The sequence below is a fragment of the Panthera tigris genome, chromosome D4, assembly GCF_018350195.1.
Source record: "Panthera tigris isolate Pti1 chromosome D4, P.tigris_Pti1_mat1.1, whole genome shotgun sequence".
NCBI lineage: Eukaryota > Metazoa > Chordata > Mammalia > Carnivora > Felidae > Panthera > Panthera tigris.
In genome coordinates, this window is record NC_056672.1 from 22934873 (window position 1) to 22949792 (window position 14920).

The window sequence follows — 14920 nt, forward strand, 5'->3', positions numbered from 1 at the left end:
AAAGTTCACACTATAGACAAATATTTATTGAAACCAAACTCTTCAAATAGCTTTCTTAATTGTATGCTTAATGTTTGACTTAGATTTCGATATGATTAATTTCTAATGATAGTTCTTTTTAGAATCATTTCTTCCTATCTCCCCTAAGACACATGTTAGTTTTTAAAGCCTGAAAAATTTTTGGATAATGAAGTATGGTAATCCTCCCTTCTCCACAATGGTATAGTCTAAGACCCCTAGTGGATGCCTGAAACCGCAGATAGTACTGAGCCCTATGTATGATGTGTTATTTCTTCTACATATATACCTATGGTAATGTTTAAATTTTTGAAGTTTTATTTTGTTTTTTAATTAAGCAAAAAACAAAAAACTGTTTATTTTTGGGAGAGAGAGAGAGAGAGAATGAATCATAATCAGGCTCTGCATTCAGTGTGTAGTCTGACTCTGTGCTGGATCCCAAGATTGTGGGATCTTGACTTGAACCGAAATCAAGAGCCAGACCAACAACTGGCAGAGCCACCCAGGCACCCCTTAAGTTTTTATTTTAATTTAATTCTAGTTGGTTAACATGCAGTGCTATATTAGTTTCAAGTGTACAATATAGTGATTCCACAATTCCATACATCACCTGGTGCTCATCATGACAAGTGCACTCTTTAATCCCCATCATCTATTTAACCCATCCCCCACCGACCTCTCTTCAGTGCTAACCATCAATTTATTCTCTAAGAGTTCATAGTCTGTTTCTTGCTTTCTCTGTCTCCCTTATTTTTCTCCCTTTGTTGTTTGTGACATTCCACATATGAATGGAATCATATGGTATTTGTCTTTCTCTGACTTATTTCACCTAGCGTTATACTCGTTAGCTCCATGCATATCGTTGCAAATGGCAAGATGTCATTCCTTTTATGGCTGAGTAATATGACATTATATGTCTTCTTTTCCTCTTCATCTATTGATGGACACCGGGCTGCTTCCATAGCTTGGCTATCGTAAATAATGCTGCTATAAACATAGGGGTGCATATATCCCTTTGAAGTAGTGTTCTTGTAGTCTTTGGGTAAATACTCAGCAGTGAAATTACTGGGTCATAAGGTAGCTCTATCTTTAATTTTTTGAGGAACCTCCATACTGTTTTCTGTAGTGGCTGCAGCAGTTTGCATTCCCACCAACAGTGCAAGAGGGTTCCTTTTTCTACACATCCTCACCAACACCTGTTACTTCTTGTGTTCTTGATTCTAGCCATCCTGACAGGTGTGAGGTGATACTGCATTGTAGTTTTGATTTACATTTCCTTGATGATAAATGAAGATGAGCATCTTTCATCTTTTCATGTGTCTGTCGGCCATTCTTTGGAAAATTGTTCCTGCCTTCCGTCCATTTTTAATTGGATTATTTGTTTTTAGGGTGTTGAGTTTTATAAGTTCTTTGTCTATATTGGATACTAACCCTTTGTTGGGTATGTCATTTGCTAATAAATATCTTTTCCCATTCCATAGGTTGCCTTTTAGTTCTGAGGATTGTTTCCTTGCTGCGCAGGAGCTTTTTATGTTGAAGTGGTCCCAATAGTTTATTTTTGCTTTTGTTTTCCTTGCCTCAGGGGACCTATCTAGAAAAAAGTTGCTATGGCCGATGTCCGAGAAGTTACTACCTGTGTTCTCTTCTAGGGATTTTTTTTATGGTTTCCGGTCTCACATCTAGGTCTTTAATTCATTTTGAATTGATTTTTGTATGTGGTGGAAGAAAGTGGTCCAGTTTCAATCTTTTACATGTTGCTGTCTAGTTTTCCCAGCAACATTTGTTGAAGAGACTGCCTTTTTTCCATTGGATATTCTTTTTTTCCATTGGATATTCTTTTTTCCATTGGATATTCTTTCCTGCTTTGGCAAACATTACTTGACCATATAATTGTGGGTTTCTTTCTGGGTTTTCTCTTCTGTTCCATTTATCTGTGCACCTGTTTCTGTGTTAGTGCCATACTGTCTTAATTATGACAGCTTTGTAATATAACTTGAAGTCTGGAATTGTGATGTCTCCAGCTCAGCTTTGCTTTCCTTTTTCAAGATTGCTTTGGCTATTCGGGGTCTTTAGTGGTCCATACAAATTTTAGGATTAGTGTTGTATCTGTGAAAAATGCTGTTGGTCTTTTGACCGGAATTACATTAAATGTGTAGATTGCTTTGGGTAATATAGACATTTTAACAATATTTGTTCTTCCATTCCATGAGCATGGAATTTCTTTCCATTTCTTTGTGTGGTCTTGAATTTCTTTCATCAGTGTTTTGCAGATTTTAGAGCATACATGTTTCACCTCTTTAGTTAGATTTATTCCTAGGTATCCTATGATTTTTGATGCAATTATTTTTAATATTTCTTTGTTTTTGTTTTTGTTTATTGTTTTTCTTTCTTTTCTTTTCTTTTTTTTTTTTTGAGAGACACAGTGTGTGCATACTCATGTGAATTGGGGAAGGGGAGAGGGAGAGAGAAAAATTAAGCAGGCTCCATACTCAGTGCAAGCCCAACATGGGGCTTGATCTCAGAGCCGTGAGATCATGACTTGAGCTGAAATCAAGAGTTGGAGTCTTAACTGATTGAACCACCCAGGCACCCCTAATTTGTTGCCATTGTAAATGGAGATTTCTTAATTTCTCTTTGTGCTGCTTTATTATTGGTGTGTACAAATGCAACAAATTTGTGTACATTAGTTTTGTATCCTGCAACCTTACTGAAGTAAAGTGTTTTCTTCTACATTCATACTTATGATAAAGTTTAGTTTCATTAATTATGTACAGTAAGAGATTAACAACAATAGAAAACAATAAAATACAACAGTTTTAATTTACTATAATACAAATCACCCGAATGTGGTCTCTCTCTCAAGATATTTTATTGTACTGTACTCATTCTTTTACGTGTGGATGATGTGAGATGGTAAAATGCATGCGTCATGAGATGAAGTGAGGTGAATGATATAGGCATGGTGATGTAGAGTTAGGCTACTACTGACCTTGATGATTGGTCAGAAGGAGGATAATATGCTTCCTGACTGAAGTTGACCTTGAGTAACTAAAACCTCTTAAAGCAAAATCATGCTTAAGGGGGGACTACTGTATTATTTGTGACCCTTTTTTTTTTTTTTTTTGGTGGTCAAAGACGGCTTTATTTCAAACTTCACACGTAACAAATGAAAGGGCTGGTTATGAAACGGCCTATTTGTGACCATTTGTAGTGGAGTAAAGATTATGTCTGTTCTATATATGTATTATCCTGGTGTTATTCTTATGGTTCCTCCTGGGGATTTTCTCTCCAGCACCTATTCTTAAATCAGTGGGTGGAAACATTTATTTAAACAATTATTTCGTTCACTAACCCTTAATAACAATTCTTCTAAGAATAGGCAAATAGGAGTGTTTAAGAAAAAATTTGGCCTAAGTTGAAAGAGAAGTGTGGCCTTTGCCCCCAGTCTTAAGAGGTAACCTCTAAACTCTTGCAATTTCTTGCTATGAGCGTCTTTGTTAGTCATGGTGGGCCCCTTGGACACATTTGGTAGTGTATTGTTAAAAAAGTGATTCATGGTGGGCCCCTCAGACCACATGGTGTCAGATGAACTTCTGGGAAGTATGTGCACTGGAGACTGAATGAAACCATGTAGCCAGTTATTCAGTCAGTCATGTGTATATATTAAACCCCAAATAAAAACTCTAAGCATGGAAACTTGGGTGAGCTTCTTTAGCCGGCAGTGCTCTTAGAGTATTGGTCATACTTTGGTGCTGGGAGAGTTAATGTGTCCCTGAAGATGAAGAAAACTTTGCATCATGAACTCTTCCAGACTTTTCCCCTAGGCGTCTTTTCCTTTGGCTGGCTGTAATATGTATCCTTTTGCTCTAATAAAACCATAATGATAAATCTAATATTTTCCTGAGTCCTGTGGGTTGTTTTAGTGAATTTTTGAAAATGACGGTGGACATGGGAACCCTTGAATTTGTATGCAGCTGATCTGAAGTGAGGGTAGTCTTTTGGGATCCCTGAACTCGTGACTGATGTCTAAAGAGCAGTCCTGTGGACTGTTCCCTCTGATTTTGCACTTTGGCTTGATCATTGCTGTTGGTGTCAGAAGTTTAGAGCAGATTTGGCAGTCTAGAGGATTGTCTTAAACCATGAGTTTGACCAACTTCAGGTAAAGGTAAGTAGGGAATTCCATGGGATTGATATATAGATGGAGAGTGAAATTCTATTTCTGGAAATATTACGCTGGGGATATTACGCTGGAAGGATATGGTTGGCTTGAGGGTGGGTGTATGGACTACCTTGTGAGGATAGCTGCATGCAGAATATAGATAGGTAGAGAATAGAATTATGAAATTGAGCGAGAACGATGGCCCTGATAATATTGTTTGAGCCCATGGATTTTCCTGTGCCAGACATATGTATGCATGATTTCCTGATTCAGTACATCATTAAATTTCCTTTTTGCTGAAACTAGTTTGAACTGGCCTTCAGTATTTCAGTCAAAGAGTTTGTCAAACAGCTGTTGCGCGGACCCAGTATTTCTCCTGGAGAATCCAAAGTTCCACATCTTTTACTGAATGAAATTTTGATCAAGACTCTCTTTAAAAAAAAAAATATTTAATGTTTATTTATTTTTGAGAGAGACAGAGAAAGAGAGACAGAGGGTGAATGGGGGAGGGTCAGAGAGAGAGGGAGACACAGAATCTGAAGCAGGCTCCAGGCTCTAGCTGTCAGCACAGAGTCCGATGCAGGGCTTTAACCTGTCAACCGCGAGATCATGATCTCAGCCAGAGTCGTACACTCAATGACTGAGCCACCCAAGTGCCCCAAGACTCTCTTTTTTATTGTGTAACCTTGATAGTCAGAACCTCATTTCACATATATTTTAAATTTGTATTTGTTAGGGAAGAAGCCTTATGAAAACATTTCATTAATAAATCCCACTGATTTATATTATTTATTTAATTATATTTTTTTTGGTGCAGAAATTGAGAATAAGGTTGAAAATATAAAGTCAAACAGTTTCTAGAAATATACTTCCTAAATGTTTTGTTTTTTTTTTGGAGCAAAGGAAATAACTGAAAGTTTGGTGTTTTGGTATACAAATTTGAGATTGGAAGCAACATTTTTTGGATTAGAATTATGTGATGCATAAATTCCCATATACAGAAATGTGCCTATTTATAAATTAGTGAATAGAATTTATTCAAGTACAGATTCTAAATACATATGCACATTTAAGCATAATGATTGAGTGTGCTTTAGTAAAAGTAATAAATATTTAGAAAATGTAGGAAGGGGTGTCTGGGTGGTTCAGTCCGTTAAGCATTCGAGTTTGGCTCAGGTCATGATCTCATGGTCATGATTTTGAGCTCCATGTTGGTCTCTGTGCTGACAGCTTAGATCCTGAGGCCTGTTTCGGATTCTGTGTCTCCATCTCTCTCTGCCTCTCTTCTGCTTGTGCCCTCTCTCTCTCTCTCTCTCAAAACTAAATACACATTAAAAAAAAAAAAAGAAAATAGGGGAAGTATTATTTTAGGATATATTCCTTTTACACTTAATATTATATGAGGCATTCTAAAAATACAGCAGTGAACGATAGAGATATATTTTTGCTCTCATGAAGATTAGATTTTAGTGGTGTAGAAAGATAACAAAAACTAGCCATAGTCTTACTCTCTGAAAGAAAATGGTTGATACGTTAGTTTATTTTTAACATATGTGCTTGAGTGATGTGCGTGTATAACACGGTTGGAATTATGCTCTGCATAGTCTTGGATTCTGCTTTTTTCCCTTAGCTTTTATCTTTAATCTTACCTTAAGATATTTAACATTCTTCAAAAACCTTATTTTATGATGAGTACTAAAAGTAACTCATATTTATTTACCTTGGTAATAATCTTTTTTAAAATTCTAACACTGTGATGAGCAGTGTTGTTTGTGTGTATCTGTCTAGGCCCTGATTATTTCATTAAGATATCTTCTTAGAAATGAACTGAATGGTTAAAAAGACAGGCATATTTTAAGGCCGCCTGGGTGGCTCAGTTGGTGAAGTGCCTGGCCTTGAATTTGGCTCAGATCATGATCTCCAGGTCCATGGCTTCTGGCCTGCATCAGGTCCTGTACTGACAGTTCGGAGCCTGCTGGGATTCTCTGTGTCCTCTCTCCCTGCCTCTCCCCACCGATGTGCATGTGCACAGGAGAGTGTGTGCGTGCACTCTCTCTCTCTCTCTCTCAAAAAAAAAAAAAAAAGAAGTATATTAAAGGTTTATTTTAATATATATAATTTTTTCCCTGGGAAAGAGTATTTTAGATTCCTGCCAAAGGAGAGTTAGGAAATGCTTATCTCATTCCACCTTTGCCATCATTAAATTTTGGTGTGCATTTTTTTTCTAGCATTGTTGTATACTTTTGTTTTTGTTTAAGGATGCTATTCTGCAATATATCTTCTAACTGGTTATTTCAGGCATATAAGAAATGAACTGAATTTTTCTCATGCAATGCCTGTTCTGTATCATTGGTCTGGTTTTGGAGCAGCAACCGAAATCACAGGACACAATGGGCTTCATGCAGCTTTAAGTCAATTTAACATTAGGAAAAATGCTGATAGATAAGATAGAAAGAAGATAGAAAACAGCATACACCACAACAACATCAAAGAGGTTTTATGATTTTCAGGCACAGTTTCCAGTATCCCAGCTACTTCATGCATGATGTATTCATGGACATTGGGAAATAAGACTGTGTGGGCAGGCCATCTCAACTTAGGGAAGGCATCAGTTTCAGGGGTCCTTCAACTTTTTTTTAAGCTTATTTATTTATTTTGGGAGAGAGAGAGTGCCCATGTGTTGGGGCAGGAGCAGAGGGAGAGGGAGAGAGAGAGAGAGAGAGAGAGAGAGAGAGAGAATCCCAAGAAAGCTCCACACTGTCAGTGCAGAGCCCAGTGTGGGGCTCAGTCCCACCAACCATGAGATTATGACCTGAGCAGAAGTTGGACACTTAACCAACTGAGCCACCCAGGCGCCCCATGTAATTCTGGCTTTTAGAGTTTATTATTTTGTGTTTGTGAGTGTTATAGGTAAATAGTCATTTTATGTGCAAATTACGAAAGACATGTTTATATTAAAGCTATAATCTCTGAAACCAATGTGCCTGGGAGCAAATCCCAACTCCTGCTCCTACTTAAGTTACTTTGATTCTCCATCCTTTACCTGTGAATTGAAGACAACAATGGCATCTACCTAATGGAATTGCTTTATCGATTCAGTGAGTTAATGCATGTAAGGCAATTAATTCTGGCACCTAATATTGTAGATGCTATTTTATATTCTTGCTCAGTAGTTGCAGCTCTTATTTCTACTTAATGTCTTATTGCAAGGTTAGTTTCCAAAACAATTTAATATAGTGATCTTTGATGATAAGTATACCTGCTCCTAATTCTTGTGGACAACTCTTTAGTGTTCATTAGTAAATAGGTTTATTGTTAAGTTTAAGACATTGTTATTACCACTTATTTTAACCATGTATGTTTATTATATTTGTATATTTTTAAGTTGATTTTGGCCACAAGTAACATATCAACATACTGACTGAACTATGTCACCATAAACAAAAAACACTGCTTTCCTATCCATAGTATTCACTCCATAGTTAAATTGTTTTCCCTCATAATCTGATGGTGGGTTCCAGTAATAGAACTGTACATATTCACATTGAGCAAATGAGAAAAGTCAATTTTTTATAACTCTCTTAAGAGTAAGAAATCTGCTTTCCTAATAAACTTAAGTTTGCCTGTTTCTGAATTAATCATTGACTGCAGGAAGAGATTGGCCTAAATTAACCAGGACCTAAATTAGTCAAGAAAGGAAGATGTAATCAGTGGTGGGAAGTCAACCATAATAGTCAGTGCCAGAAGATTCCCCATCATGCCTTGTTTTAAAAAAACAATTTTTTTAATTTAAAAAAAACCTGTATGTTTATTGATTTTGATCAAATATGCTTCTGCTATCTAATGAAATTTAATTAAATAAATTAACTTGGCAAAAATTTTGGCATATGTTAATATATTTATTTCCTAATTATTAAACCATCCTTGCAGTCCTGGCATAAATCCTACTTGGTCATAGCCAATGGTTCATACATAATTCAGTTACAGTTGTTATTTTAGTATCTTTGTAGGATCTATATTGATAAATGAATTCTATAAACATATATGTAGGATTGCTATTTATATTGTATATTATATTTTTAATAGCCTTTTGAGATAATTCAATCCCATATCCTACCATTTAAAATATACCTTCTGTAGCTTTTATTATATTCACAGTTATGCATCCCTTGCCACAATCAATTTTAGTACATTTTCTCATTCTAAAAAGAAACCTCATCTTTAGCTATCACCCCCCTCCCAATACACTGTGTCTCTTCCCTCCCACTGGTCCTAGGCAACCACTAATTTGACATCTATCTCTGTAGATTTGCCTGTTCTAGACATTTCATATAAATGGAATCAGACAATATGTGATCCTTTGTGACTGTTTTTTTTTTCTTAGTAGTATTGGAAGTGCTTTCAATTATTTAAAATTAGTATTCTGTATCATCTTAATGTTAATTTCATAAGATTATTTGGGTCATTTTGCACTTTTAAAAATATTTGCATGTAATTTCTATAACATGGGTATCATTTGTTCATTAGAAGTTACAAATAATCAATAGTAAAATCATCTGGCCTTCAAGTGATTTTATGTTACCTTTTCTTTTTTCTCTCTCTCTCTGCAGAGTTCAGGAAGTCCCCAAGGCACCTTCACTTCTGACACCAGCTGCAAGTTTGGGTGTCTCCAAGACTGCCTTTTAAAAGTTCATTAGAAGTATTCATAGAATGCCGCAAAGCTGTTATACTCATGGTTACAGTTTATTACGGTGAAAAGAAACATTAAAATCAACCCAGGCAAGAAATGCATAAGGCAGGATACAGGAGACCCCATCTACAGAGCTTTTACTGGGCTTGGTCATGTAGATATGGTTGAGCACCTATGTGACTGACCTTAGTCTGTAGCCCTTCCAGAGGTTAAGGTGCTGCCGTGTGGCTCAAAGCCTCCCCGCCCAAAGCCCCATCACCTCCAACCATAAATCATATTATTAGCATAGACTATTTGTCATGGCCCATGGTCCTGCTTCCCTCTCTCTCTCTCTCTCTCTTTTTGTCTGGATAATGCCCTTGGTGTCAAGTCTGTGAATTCTTTGCCTAGCTTTAGATTTTTTAGAAAAAAAAAAGCTTTTTTTTTTTCTACAAATTTGCAGTTTTACATTTAAGTCTGTGATCTATTTTGAGAAAATTTTATATAGTGTGAGACTTAGGTTGAGCAGCTGCCGCTGCTGCTGCTTCTTCCTTTCCCTCTTCCTCCTCCTCCTCCTCCTCTTCTTCATTCCCTCCTCCCTCTCCTCCTCCTCCTCCTTCTTCTTTCTTAAATTTATGGATGTCCATTTGCTATAGCACCATTTATGGAAAGTCTTCTTTACTCTATCAAATTCTTTTTATACTTTGTCAAAATCAGTTGGATATATTAATGTGGGTCTGTTTCTGGGTTCTTTATTCTGTTCCATTGAGCCATGTGTTTGTTTCTCTACTAATGCCACATAATCTTGACTATTATGTATATTACTATAGTAATTATATTTATATACATGTACATACACACATGTACACATGCATATATAAAAATACACATAAATGAAAATATACATATAAATATATACTATATAATAAATTTTAAAACCATGTCGACTTATTCCTACCACTTTATTCTTCTTTTTCAAATTCAATTTAGCCATTCTAATTATTTTATCTTTCTATATACATTTTAGAATACTATTGTCTACAAGAAATCTTGCTGGGATTTTGATAGGAACTGTGTTATGCCAGTGTATGAAGTTGGGGAGAAATGATATCTTTACTGTGATGAGTTTCCAATGCATGAACACATTACACATTTTCTTCAGATATTCTTTGAATTTATTCATCAGTGTTGTGCAGTTTTCAGTGTATATGTCCTATATATTTTTGAAGCCATTGTAAATGGAATTGTTTTTTTTTAATTTTGGGATTCACATGCTTATTGCTAATATGTAAAAATACAAAAATGTTTACTGTATATAATGTGACCTTGTTGAACTCACTTAGTTCTTAGAGTTTTCTTTAGGTTCCCTAAAATTTTCTATGTACACAATTCTGTCATCTGCAAACATAGACTATTTTTTTTTCTGATCTGCATTCATTAGTTTTGCTTACTCAACTGATTAGAATTTATTTTTAGTATTTGAGTAAGAGTGATGGGTGTGGGCCCCCTTAGTTCCCAACCTTAATTTTTTAACCATAAAAATTGTGTTTGTAGTAGGTTTCTTTGTAGATGCTCTCTATCAAGTTGAGGAAGTTCCCTTCTTTGTCTATTTTTCTGAGAGTTATTAGAACATGAATGTATGTTGAATTCTGTCAAATGTTTTCTCTGCACTGGTATTCTGTGAGTTTCTTTAGCCTGTTAGATTGTATTGACAGATTGTCTATTGATACTTTATATGTTAAACCACAGATAGTTTTTCTTTTTCAATATTGAGCCAGCCTTTCATCCCCAGAATAATTTCCAGTTAGTCAGGATGTATAATTATTTTTTTATATTGGTGAATTCTATTTGTTAATATATTTTTAAGGATTTTTACACCTATACTCATGAGGATATTGGTCTGTAGTTTTGTATGTGTGTGTGACTTGTCTGTCTGGTTTTGGTATCACGGTAACGCTAGCTTCATAAAATGAACTGGGAAGTGCTCTTTTCTATTCTGTATTTTGGAAGAGATTGTGTAGAACTGGTTCCCTCCCTTTCTTCCTCCCTCCCTCTCTTTCTTTCTTTTTTTCCTTTTTCTTTTCTTTCTTTCTTTCTTTCTTTCTTTCTTTCTTTCTTTCTTTCTTTCTTTTCTCCTTTTGTTTATTTTGTTTTTGAGAGAAGGAAAGAGAGAGGCAGATGGGGAGGGAGAGAGAGAATCCCAAGAATGCTGCACGCCCAGTCTGGAACCTGACACAGGGCTTGATCTCACTATGAGAGACACTATGAGATCATGACCTGAGCCAAAATCAAGAGTCAGATGCTTAATCAAGTGAGCCACCCAGGTACCCCATAACTGGTATTCTTCTTTAAACATTTTGTTGATTTCTATAGTACAACCATCTCAGCTTGGAATTTCTCTTATTGGACTTTAAAAATTATAATTCAAGATTCTTAATAGTTATGGGGCTGTTAATCTAATATTTCATATTATGTGAGTTGCAATAATTTGTAAGTGTGTAGAGTTGTTTATTTTTTTCTTATTATCTTTTAAATATCTATGGGATCTGTACTTCCATCCTTTGCTTCATTACTAATTTTGAAATTTGTGTCATCTTTTTTTTTCCTTATCATTCCTGCTAGAGCATTGTCAAAGTTATTGTTTTTTTTTTTTCAAAAAACCAGCCCTTTGTTTCACTGATTTTTTTTCCCATTTTCCCCCCATTTTTTATTTCATTAATTTCTGCTCTTAATTTTATTGTTTCCTTTCTTATGGCTGCTTGGATCTTTTTGTTCTTCTTCTAGGTTCTTGAGTTGGTATTGTAGATTATTCATAGAGACTTCTCCTTTCTGATATATGCATTGTATATTGTAAATTGCCCCTTTAGCACTGCTTTTACTGTGTCTCACAAATTTTGATATGTTACATTTTAATTTCCATCCACTTAACTAATATTTTTTTATTCTCTTTGAGAGTTTTTTAACCCAGTTTATTCAGAACTGTTTTATATGGATTCCAAGCATTTGGAGACTTTCCTGTTACCTTTGTTTTATTGATTTCAAGTTTGATTTCATCGTGGTCAAAGAACACACCCTATACATTCAATTATTTTAAATTTGTTGCAGTTCATTTTATTGTCCTGGACATAGTTTATCTTTTATATTTTCTATGGGCATTTGAAAGGAATGTATATTCTGCTCTGATTGAGTGGAATGTTCTATGAATATTGATCAAGTCCCTTGGCTTATGGTGTGGTTGAGTCCTTCTGTATCCTTGCTGCTTTTCATTCTAGTTTTTCTATAAATTGTTGAGAGAGGAGTGTTGATGTCTTCAACTATAATTGTACATTTTTCTATTTCTTTGCATTTCTAACAGCTTTTGTTTTGCATATTTGCAGCTGTGTTGTTTGGTACATACATGTTTAATATCATTAATCTTCTTGGTGGATTGATGCTTATATCATTATATAATGTCCCTCATTGTTTCTTATAATTTTATTTGCTCTGTAGTTTATTTGATGTGCTTTAATGTAGCTACGTTTTTTATTTTTACTTTATATATTTTTTAATCCTTTTATGTTTAACCTATCTACATTCTTATATTTGAAATGAACTTCTTACAGGTAGAATAGATTTAGGTCATCCTTCTTAGTCCATCCTTCTTAGTCCTTAAATCTCTGTCTTTTAATTAGTGTATTTAGATTATGTAAATAATGCAATTTTGAATGTTAGGGCTTAAGTGTGCTATCTAACTTTTTTTCTCTTACTCCCTCTGTTTTTTAACCTTTCTTGTCTTTTTCTTGCCTTCTTGTGAATTACTTAAAATTTTTTGAATATCTCACTTTGATTTATTTACAGTGGTTTTGAGTATATCTCTTTATACAACTTCTTAATGGTTGCTGTAAGTATTACATTATCTGTACATATAGCTATCAGTTTGCATTGAAGTGTAGAAACCTTACCTCCTTTTACTTTCTTTTTTCCTTCTACCATTTATAATAAAATTGTCCTAAATATTTCCTATATATACATTTAGAACCACATTAGATAGTGTTATACTTGTGTTTGAACCGTCAAACAAACTTTAGGAGTCTCAAGAGGAGAAGGAAACTCAATCCTGATTATCAGTATTTTTGCTTACTGACTTTCCTTCATTCCTAATGTTGCATTATTCCTAATTTAATTATTTGATTTCATTTAGACAATGTCCTTTAAACCACTGAAAAAATTTTTTTCACATTTTATTTTATTTTTGAGAGACAGAGAGAAACAAGGAGCACAAGGAGGGGAGAGGCAAAAAGAGATGGAGACACAGAATCCAAAGCAGGCTCCGGGGGGTGCCCCTGAAACCATTTTTTAAAGGGTATGTCTGCTGGTGATATCGTCTCTTAGTGTTCCTTCATTTGAGAATATAGTGATTTTGCTTTCATTTCTGAAGGATAATTTCATTGAATATAGGATTCTGATTTCAGAACTATTTCATGTTGATACTTGAAAATAATGATTATACCACTTCCTCCTGGTGTCCGTGGCTTCTGGTGAGAAACCCACTGTCATTTGATTTGTTTTCCCCCTGTAGTTAAGGTGTCATTTCTCTAGCTACTCTGAAGTTTTTGTTTTGTCTTTAGTTCTCAGAAGTATAATTGTTTTTTTGTCTTGATATGGATTTTTGTTGTTGTTTATACTGTTTGGGTTTGCTTATTATCTTGATTTTTAGGTTTATGTCTTTAGCCAAATTTGGGAACTTTCTTCTATTATTTCCTTAAGTACTTTCTCAGCCTCACCTTCTTCCTCTTCTAACATGTGACTTTTATTGCACAAATGTTAGGTCTTTGGTTATAGAATCAAAAATTCTTGAGGCTCTGTTCATTTTTTTTTTAATCTATTTTATCTGTTGTTCAGATTGGATAATTTCTATTGTACTGTTTTAAGTCCAGTGATTCCCTGTCACTTCCATTCTTCTGTTGTGCTCATACGGTGGGTTTTTTATTTTGGTTATTGTATTTTTTAGATCCAATATTTCCATTTGGTCCTTCTTTAAATCTTCTATTTCTTTGTTGAGATTTTGTATTTTTTGCTGACATTTGCAGTATTTTCTATTTTGTCAAATGTGTTTATAATTATTTCTTGATGCATTTTTATGATGGCTTTTCTTTTTTATATTTAATGACCTTATTTTTTTCAAAGATAGTTTAGGTTTACAGCAAAATTGAGAAAAAGGTACAGAGTTTCCATAAACCTCTTGTTCTCATACATGCATAGTCTCCTATTATCTATATACCCCACCAGAGAGGTGCATTTGTTACAATTGGTGTATTTACACTGACACATCATAATCACCTGAAGTTCATGGCTTATATTAGGGTTCACTCTTGGTGTTGTACATTTTGTGGGTTTATACAAATGGCAAGTAAGCATATGAAAAAAATGTACCACATGATATGTCATCAGAGAAATGCAAATTAAAATGACTGTGAGATACTACTATAAGCCTATTAGAATGGCCAAAATCCAAAAACCAAATGCCAGTGGGGATGTAGAATAATAGGAGCTCTCATTCGTTGCTAGTGGGAATGCAAAATGATACAGCCACTTTGGAATACAGTTTAGCAGTTTCTTGCAAAACCAAGCATATTCTTTATTTATATTAAATATAATTTATTGTCAAATTGGTTTCCATACAACACCCAGTGCTCATCCGAACAGGTGCCCTCATCCACACCCATCAGCCACTTTCCCCTCTCCCCCGCCCCCCATCAACCCTCAGTTATTCTCAGTATTTAAGAGTCTCCTATGGTTTGCCTCCCTCCCTCTCTGTAATTTCCCACCCCTCCCCTCCCCCACAGTCTTCTGTTAAATTTCTCAGCATCCACATAAAAGTGAAAGCATAGTCTCTGTCTTTCTCTGCCTGACTTATTTCACTTAGCATAATACCCTCCAGTTCCATCCATGTTGCTGCAAATGGCCAGATTTCATTCTTTCTCATTGCCAATTAGTATTCCATTGTATACATAAACCACATCTTTTTTATCCATTTGTCAGTTGATGGACATTTAGGCTCTTTCCATAATTTGGCTATTGTTGAAAGTGCTGCT